The sequence below is a fragment of the Heloderma suspectum genome, chromosome 2 (genome assembly GCF_057233095.1).
Source record: "Heloderma suspectum isolate Gila_16-S chromosome 2, 16-S_ref, whole genome shotgun sequence".
Classification (NCBI taxonomy): Eukaryota; Metazoa; Chordata; class Lepidosauria; order Squamata; family Helodermatidae; genus Heloderma; species Heloderma suspectum.
In genome coordinates this window covers 384575963-384585428 of record NC_139459.1, presented here as the reverse complement: position 1 = coordinate 384585428, position 9466 = coordinate 384575963, and positions in this window count along the sequence as shown.

Here is a 9466-nt window from a genome sequence, read left to right as displayed (position 1 = left end):
AAGTGACTTACCTTTCACAGATTATGTTGATGGTGAGGGGGGGAGGCATTCCATTCCTCCCCCCAGAATCCTGGCAGGGGGGGAGGCGCTCCGTTCCTCCCCCCAGAATCCTCGAACAGCCGGCTGTGCTCTGTGGCAGCTCCGCGGAGCAGCTGGCCAGGCCCGGGTTCTACTGCTCTGATAACCAGAACCTAGGGGTGGTACCATTCTCACATCCCCTTTTCTTCCAGGCTCCCCCTGCTTGCCTTCCACAGGATTGCAGCACAGTGCAGATGGATCTCTGCATGTAATGGAGAAAGGCCCACCATATCTGTACATATGGCCCTGTCCCAATCATCGATAAAGCGGATTAGTTCTTTGTGGGGGGAACCCACATTAATACCAGGAAAAGTGTGCACTAAGCATCCTCCTTGCCTCGCACCCTAAAGACTGACTCCCACAGTCATTTCTTTCCATTCAATTTATAGGATTAATGGTGGACATTAAGAATACTGAAGCCAAGTAGCGGCAGAGTTCAAAAAAGTCTTTACCATCTGTTCCAAAGATGTATGAATATTTAATGTAAAAAAATAAATGCTTTTGATCCTGCACATCAAAACAAGTATCAAAGTGATATATGAACCAGAATTACAAAATGTTGAAGAAGAGCAACTAATAGCAAATAAAGTAAGCATTATGTGAAATTGATCAAGACCTCATTAAAACCATGAAAAGTTCATGGAAAGTTCTGCTCAAGGCAGGGTTTTGAAAGAAAAGAAGAGAAAAACAAAATAGGGTTGTAGAGACTATTGGGTGTATTCAAACAGTTGCCCTGTTTCCCAAGGGAACTCTCATTCCTCTGCTGTCTCCTACCTTCCTGAATGGAGATTGTTCCTTCCGTGCATGGAGCCCAAGCATAGCAGCATGGTGGCTCTCCTTCCTGGACCTCCTTGGCGTATCCAGGGAGACAGCTCTCAGTGCGCCTGGACTGAGGCACGGTCTAGCAGCAAAGATAAGGAGCATCAAGGAAACAGTAGTATGGATATTTGTGCCTATGGAAAAGAGTCATTCAATTTAGACATGACAGGTGGCGGCGTAGGCCAATCACAGTGAACAATAGGGGGAGGGACATGAGCTTTTCTATAGCACCACCTCTGAAAAGGCCTTCTCCTCTTCCCCTTTATGATCATCAGTGGCAGGGGAGGAGGAAAAGGAAGGATCGGAGGCCTCATGACACAGCAGGAAAAGGAAAGGCTTTTTAAGGAGGGGGGTCAATGGTGGATTTAGAGACACTGAGGGGGATATATGGTGGATTTATATCCCCCAACTATGTTCAGCACCTTGGATAACTCTTTTAGGGTTCCAGAGGGTTCTGACTAAAAATCCCATTCCACTGACAAAAAAGCCCCTTGAAACAGAAAGGACTTCCTGCTTGAGATTCACAGGAAACCAAAATCTCCAGGGACACTGCCACAACATGAAATGCCTTCCTGCCAATTGTCACCAGCCAAATCTCAGATGGCTGGGCCATTGGAGGAGGCCTCATCAGATGCTGAAAGAGAGCATACCCAAGCCTCCTGTGGATGACATCATTTTTACTAGGGCTGTGCACCACTTCGGTCCAAATCCTGAATCCCTAGTGGTTCGAACCAAAGGGGTGAAGCCCTGGAATGGGTCAGGATCAACCTGAAGCACTCCATTGTGGGTTAGATGAAACTGAGGTCACATAACCAGAAGAGTGTCAGGTGGCCCTAGCCGGCCTCTTTCAGTCTAGGGATGCACGAAAGTCACTTACCTGGTCTCGCAGCTTGCTTCGCGGTGGGGGGGGAGGCACTTCGCTGCTCCCCCCGAAGTTCAGGCCGAGGGGGAGGCTTCCCTCCTCGCCCAGCCGAAATTCAGGCCGGGGGGGGAGGCTTCCCGCCTCGCCCGGCCGAAATTCAGGCCGGGGAGAAGCACCCCGTCTCCCCGGCCGCGAACTTCAAAAGAAAAAAAAAACGCCCCTGTGATAGGCTACATAACGATTAACGTAGCCTATCATGGCTAGATCTACAAAGTCAGCTGTGATAGGCTACGTTAATCGTTACGTAGCCTATCACGGGTGACTTTGAAAAAAAAAAAGCGCGTACGCAAATGGCGGCCCCCATAGGGAGCAGCCATTCACGTTCCTTATTTGGTCCCTGTAGTCTACGTAAATCTTTACGTAGACTACAGGGACCAAATAAGGAATGCGAATGGCAGATCCCTATGGGGGCCGCCATTAGCCGTACACGCTTTTTTTTTTTTTAAGTCACCCGTGATAGGCTACGTGACGATTTACGTAGCCTATCACGGCTGACTTTGTAGATCTAGCCATGATAGGCTACGTTAATCATTACGTAGCCTATCACAGGGGCGTTTTTTTTTTTTTTACTTTTCTTGGAATGGCGGCGGCGGCGGCAGCCAGTCGAAAGACCGGCTGCTGCCCCCGCCCCTGTCGAAGCCCTGCCGAACCGCCGCTGCGACCCGCCACCGGGAGCGACATTCGGGGAAGGTAAGTCCCATCCCGGGAGGGGGGTGCGGAGGCAGGGGGGTGCGGAGAATTTCTCCCTGAAACTACTTTGGGGGGCCGAATACATTGGCACTTGACCCCCCAAAGTTTCGGCGAGAAATTCTCTGACACCCCTATTTCAGTCTACTCCAGTAGCCAACTCCAGACACAGACAAAAGTTTATTTTCAAGGCTTTATTCCTTTTACAACTTAATGACTCTATCACCAGTGTCTAAGCTATGAACAGCAGAGTAACCTATGCCCCGGGTTGTACACAGTTGGTCCCCATTTGAATGAGAATCACTTGCAGACCCTGAACTTATTGGCTAGGGAGAGTCCCTCCCCTTTTCCTTGGTTCCTCTGGACGCGACCATTGCTTGCGCACTAAACGGGCACTACGCCTCCTTTCCCCGCCCTCCATAACTCGTCGATCTTTGCATCTGCGTCGAGCATCCTGCCAGCCCTCCTCCCATGCTCCTTCACTCCCAGGACCGCTATCTATGTCTGGAATGCTGGCAGGAGGAATCTCTGCCAGCTGCAGGGCCTGGGAGGGATGAGCACGCTCCTCTCCCATGGACGGCTGTTCCTCCTCAGAAACAGAACTGCTCTGAGGTTCTATGGGCTCAGTGTCCACCCTGACAAGGAGGAATCCAAATGGAATGGGTCTAGATCATCAGTAGCTGCAACTGAGCTGCCACCACCCTCCCTCTTGAGACCATTAGCTAAAAAGGGGGTATTAGGACCAGCAGGTATTATCCAAAACTAGGGCTGTGAACTAAGGATGTTGGAGAAATCCACCACGGACTCCAGTGACAGACTCCCCCCGGAGTCCATTGCAGAACAGACTACGCCCCTGTAGCCCCCTGAATTCCCCCACTGGACGGACCTACCTGAAGGTGGCAGCAGCTCCGGGTCATCTTCCTTCCACTGCCGTCTTCGGACGCAAATGGCGTCTGGCTTAGGGGACACCATTTGCATCCACTGCCACTGCCATGATAGGCTAAGTAAATACTTACGTAGCCTATTATGGCAAAGAGCAGGGGAGCAAATGGCGGCCGCTATGCCATTTGCGTCCCTGCTCTTTGCCGTGATAGGCTACATAAATACTTACATGACCTATCCCGGCCTGGCAGGGACGCAAATGGCAGCCAGCGTAGCGGCCACCATTTGTGGCTGCAGCCCAGCTGCAGCCAGAATTCCGGCTGCAGCTGGCCATGAGCCAGCCCGGGAGGATTCCGGGGGGGAGGAATGGATCGCTTCCCCCCCCAACAGACTCCCGGACTGGAACGGGGTGAGTATTCCGCACACCCTTACTGTGAACTGACCCCCCATTATGGTTTGGATGCCACTTTGGACCTTCTCAAGCAGCACTGCTTTGCTTTGGACAGATTCTGACCTCATCCGCTTCACTTCGAATCCAAATCCAAAGTGAGATTCGGATATCCGAATCATTCTTATATGACATTTTCTCTTTGACTTGCATTGGAAAATAGAAATGGCCATCAGGTAAATGCATGAAATTTGGGGACCTGGCATCTACCATGGAGGGGATTCCACCTGCCAAATTTCAGACAATTTGGCCTAGTAGCGTCTGTGTGAAGAGCTGGTGAAATTTGATTTTTTCCAGAAAAACTCTCAAAGCAAAGAGCTATACCTTTCACTGGTTGCACAGAGGTGCATGAAATTTTGGAAATTGTCACCAGCTGAATCTCATATGGTAGGGCCATTGGAGGAGGCCTCATCAGATGCTGAAAGACAGTATATCCAAGCCTCCTGTGGATGACATCATTTTTACTAGGGCTGTGCACCACTTCGGTCCAGATCCTGAATCCCTAGTGGATTGGGGTGATTAGGACTGAAGCAATGAAGTTCTGGAATGGGCCAGAATCAATCTGAAACACTCCAATATGGGTTAGATGACTCTGAAGAGTTTTGGGGATGCTTTGCACCTATCTGGACAGGCCCCCGCTCTTACCTGGTCTCCTGGGGATTGCCCGCAACCATCGCTGTCTTGGAGGGAGTCACCATTTTCTTTCAAAATGGTGTCTCTTCTTCCAATAAGAGGAGTCATCATTTTTATTTTTATTTTTTTAAAGGAAACTCCATTGCAGAGGCTGAGATGTGTAGGCACTTCTAACACATCGAGGTAAGGCGAGAGGGGGCTGTGGTGGTGGCCGAAACAGTGTGTGTGGGGGGTGTTATGTTCAGTGGCAGTTACCCCCTGCTTCCAATCTCTAGATGTTGCATCAGCTCTGGAGCCTGAAGTGGGTCAGCCTGGCTTCAGGGCAGGTTGAGGTGACCTCTGTATTAGGTTGGGTGGGCTGTGCACAGCCTTAATTTTTGCTGCCTAGAGCCTAGACTGTAAAGGGCTTCAAATGGATCAGCACCTTAAATCTGCATCCTGAAGCCAAAGCCATTTGGCTTTGGTTTGAGCCAAAGAAGCACTTTTAAAACAGGTGTGATGCTGTCTCTCTGGCCTGCCCCACTTATCACCTACGGGGCCACCAGAACTCTCTCAGCTGTCTTCAAAGGAAGGCCCACCTGGCACCTCCAAGCCTCCTTTCTGATCTCTGTACTACTCAGGTTTAGGGAAACTTCAGGCTTCCTGCACTATTGCTCCCAATTTGCTCCATCTAACCTGGAGTGCTGGGCAGAAAACAGAATGAAATTTGACAGGGATAAAGGCCAAGTTCTACACCTCAGAAAAAGAAAACAAATGCACTTTTAAAAGATGGGGCTCCACAATACCACAAGCAAGAAGTACCCTGGAATTGTTGTAGATCACAAGCTGAATATGAGCCCACAATGTGATGTGGCTGCAAAAAAGGCAAACCCTATTTTGGGGTGCTTCAATAGAAGCAAAGCTTCCAAATCACGTGAGGTACTACTTTTCCTCAACTGAGCACTTGTTCAGCTGAACATCAGGAAAAACTATCTGGCTGTGAGAGCAAGTGCATGCACTTGCAAGGAGGAGATAGGGAGAGTGGTTAGGATGCACCTGGAGACCACTCGGTGCAGTTCCCAGCTGCTCAGTGGCCAGCTCTGTCAGCACCACACAACTCGGGGAACAGGGTCAAGGGGCCTGGGTGGGAGGAGCCACAGGGCTCCAAGAAGAAGGCTCCAGAGCTGGCTGGCGGGGAGGATCCGGCCGGCGAGGATTCCTCCTAGAGGAGGAGGTAACTCTTCTGATCCTCCATGGACACTGGGGGCCAGACTCTTTTGAATCCGGCCTCACTGGGGTCTGTGGAGGATTTCTCTCCCATCCCTATGGACATCCCTAGTTACCACAGGCTGCACCCACCTGGTCATCCCCCATCCCCCACAGCTAGCTTTGATTAGGAGGACATGTAGTCAGGCGCATTGCTACGAACACATTGTCCACTTCATCCGGACACAATCATTGAAATGGATCCCACTCGATCTTCTACAAGAAAAACATGAAGTTCACTGCAAAGTCAGGCAATTCTTTCCTTACACTAATTCACAAGGTCAAAACAACAGGTTCTCAATGGGTCTGGGGCTCCATTTGTAAGGGATTTTTGGAGGAGGGCAGCTTCTTGGGGATTTCATGGTGGCAGAAAAACAGGATCTGTTTCCTGCCTGCACTGCCACACAGGAGGAACAATTATCTGCTCTAACAAATATTTGGGTATCTTCAGCATGAGTTTTTATGGAGGTGTTGCAGAAGGAAAAAGGGAATACCTGCCATGGTTGCAGCCATGGTTGTTCCTGCCTTTCTCCTTCATCCACCACCAACATCCGCTTGGATTGAGATGAATATGCAACATGTAGGGCGTGAGCCACAGCTTGGATGCTGCTGTAAGTAATGTAGCTGTCCTGAGACAGGGATCTCTCAATCTCCTCCTGGGACAGCGTCACCCATTTCTCTTTCTCTCTGCATCTTGTCCAATTTTTCATGGACAAAACATGCGTTGAATTGAAACAGTTAAAGGTGCTATCCAAAAACACTGACAGTGCAGAGGAGACTGGTTCATAGTAGTCATATTTTGTCATTTTTGTAGTCTTCATTATGAAGGACAAAGAGCTGTGGAGGAACTGGAAGAAAGGAGGTGCAAGAGACAAGTTGACGTTGATGTCCTGAAAAGCTGTTGTGATCCAGACTTTTGCCCCAGTTTCTCTCTTTTCAAGTGTTCTTTGTATCAACATAAATGGAAAACAGCCATAGTAGGAGTCTAGGTAGTAAACAATGACCTTCACTTGTTTCCCCAAGTCAGATAGGTCAATCTGGGAGATTTGACATAAGATATTTTGTGGTAGTCTTTTGGAGAAAGCGACACAAATTCCACTGCTGATCATCAGGGGTGTCAAAGCACCCAGGAACCTCTCCCCATTCTCAGTGTCTGGAGCAAAGAGACTGACCCACGTCCATTGGAAAAACAGGAGCAGCTGGACAATCCCCGGGTACTGGGCTTCTTCCTTCAGCGTCATCCAGTAGACAAAAGGGAACTCAGTTTTCTCTTTAGAAACAGGAGTAGCAATGCCGTAACTGATCTAGGGAGCAAAGAAAAGTGAGAGACTGTAGGTTAGTATTGTTTCCCTTTCTGGATGAAGGTCATACATGTATTAACCTGAAATGACTAGTAACTAAGAGAAATGCCTGTCTCTATGAAAGGTGTGGGGCATATTTGGAGGGGGAGGCCAAAAATATCCCAAGCGTCATTTATGGTGCAGCCAAAGGGGAGAATGGGAGTGCTTTTGACACATTCAAGGTACTGATTGACTTCAGGAACCAGTCGATGCAAGTTAATGTGCTCCCTGCCTCGAGTGAAGCCACCGAAAAGGACAGATTTAGTCCCACCCGACCCCACCTGGGTTCTAGACTCTGTTTGGGGAGCACACAGGAGCCTTCTTCAAGAATTGCAGCCATGAAGGGGCAACATGAGTACCAAAGCAACCCACTTCAGGTTTTCATCCAGTTAAAGGACTGAACCAGCTTGGGTTGCCGTGGTGGAGGACCTTTATCAAGAGAGGGACAGGGGAGTTCCACCCTGCTACTTCCGCTTGATCTCTCATTGGATTTGGATACCATCACCATGGTATCCTCCTTGATTGACTGTGGGATGGGCACTGGAGGCACTGTGCTGCAGCGGTTCTGGTCCTATCTATGGGGGTGATTTCAGACAGTAACGTTGGGTGCCATTCCTTGACCCCTTGGCAATTGAGCTACAGGCTTCTACAGGGCACCATCTTGTCCCCAATGTTGTTCAACATCTGTACGAAGCTGCTCTGAGGGGTCATGAGGGGATTTGGAGCCAAGTACCACCAGTATGCTGATGAGACGCAGGTCTGTGTCCCTGTGACATCTGATCCAGGTGAGGCTGTGCAAGCCCTGAACCACTGTGTAGACTCAGTAATTGGCTGGATGAGGGCCAGGGAACTGAACCCTAATCTTGGCAGGATGCAAGCCCTGTTTATGAGTGCTTCCCACGTCCGGGAGATAAAACCATTGCCTCTTCTGGAAGGGGTTGCACTCCCCTTGAAAGATCAGGCTTGTAGTCTGTGGTACTCCGAGATCCATCATTGTCCCTGGAAGACCAGGTGGCCCTTGTGGCTTGGAGTGTCTCTTACCAGCTTTGGCTGGTTTGCCAGCTATGGCCTGTCCTGGACAGAGTAGCTTGGTCACAGTCAGACAGGTGCTAGTAACCCCAGGACTGCATTACTGCGATGCACTCTATGTGGGGTGGCCCTTAAGGCTGCTCCAAAAGTTGGGGATACCTCAAAATTCAGAATCTCAGCCCTTCTCTGGAGCTGCCCCTAGTTTTCAGCATGTAACTCCTCTGCTGAGGCAGCTGCATTGGCTGCCTATTTGCTACCAGGCCAGGCTAAAGGTTTTAGTACCAGTGTACAAAGCCCTAGACAACTTAGGACCAGGATACCTGAGAGAGTGCCTGCTACCTTACCAACCAGACTGGTCACTGAGGTCATCAGAGGGGATATTCCTGGTGGTTCCACATGGACCTATGGCCCAGTTGGAGTCCAACAGGAAGAGAGCCTTCAGTGTGGTGGCCCCCTTCCTGTGGAATTCCCTGCCTTTAGAGGTCAGGCAGGCACCAACACTATGCTGTTCCCTGAAAACATCTGTATTTCGTGAAGCCTTCCTTGACTGACCAGGGACAGTTGTAGCAGAATTCTGTTTCTTTCTCTTGAAATAAATAAATAAATAAATAAATAAATAAATAAATAAATAAAGGAGTTTTATTCTTTTATCTTATCTTGTATCTGTTATTGTTCACTGCTCTAGAATTTGTCTACATGTGGAGCGGAATGCAATTGTAAATATATAAATACTGCAATAAATAGATGTACTACAGGGCTGAGCCTTTAACTGAGAGGTGGGTGACATCATACCGTGGTGCGGAATCATGGCAGTGACCGGGTGGGTGCTGCGAAAACTGCTGGGGAGGGTTCTCATTCCTGGCAGCCACTACTGTTTATTGTAGGGATGGCAGAGAATTCCACCACGGATCTCGGTGAGGCCGAATGCCAGTGCATTTGGCCCCCTGACATCTGTGGCGGAATGGCCTGCCACCCCCCCACCCCCCCACAGATCCCTCCCAGGATGAGACTTACCTGGGGCGGATCTTCCGGGTGGCGGCGGCAGGTCTTCTGACCGGCTGCCACCGCCACCATTTGCAGACTTGTGTTTTGTTTTTGTTTATTCAAGACATGATAGGCTACGTAAAGATTTACGTAGCCTATCATGGCTGGGTAAAAAAAAAGTGTACGCAAATGGCAGCTGCTATGGCTGCCGCCAATTGCGTTCCTTATTTTTGGTGTCCTAGTCTACGTAAATATTTACGTAGATTAAGAGGGCAAAAATAAGGGGAATGCAAATAGTGTAGCGGGCGCTATTTGTGTCTCTCTTTGATTCGCCATTTTAGCCTATGTAAAGATTTAGGTAGGCTTAAACGGTGAATCAAAAAGGGACGCAAATAGCCC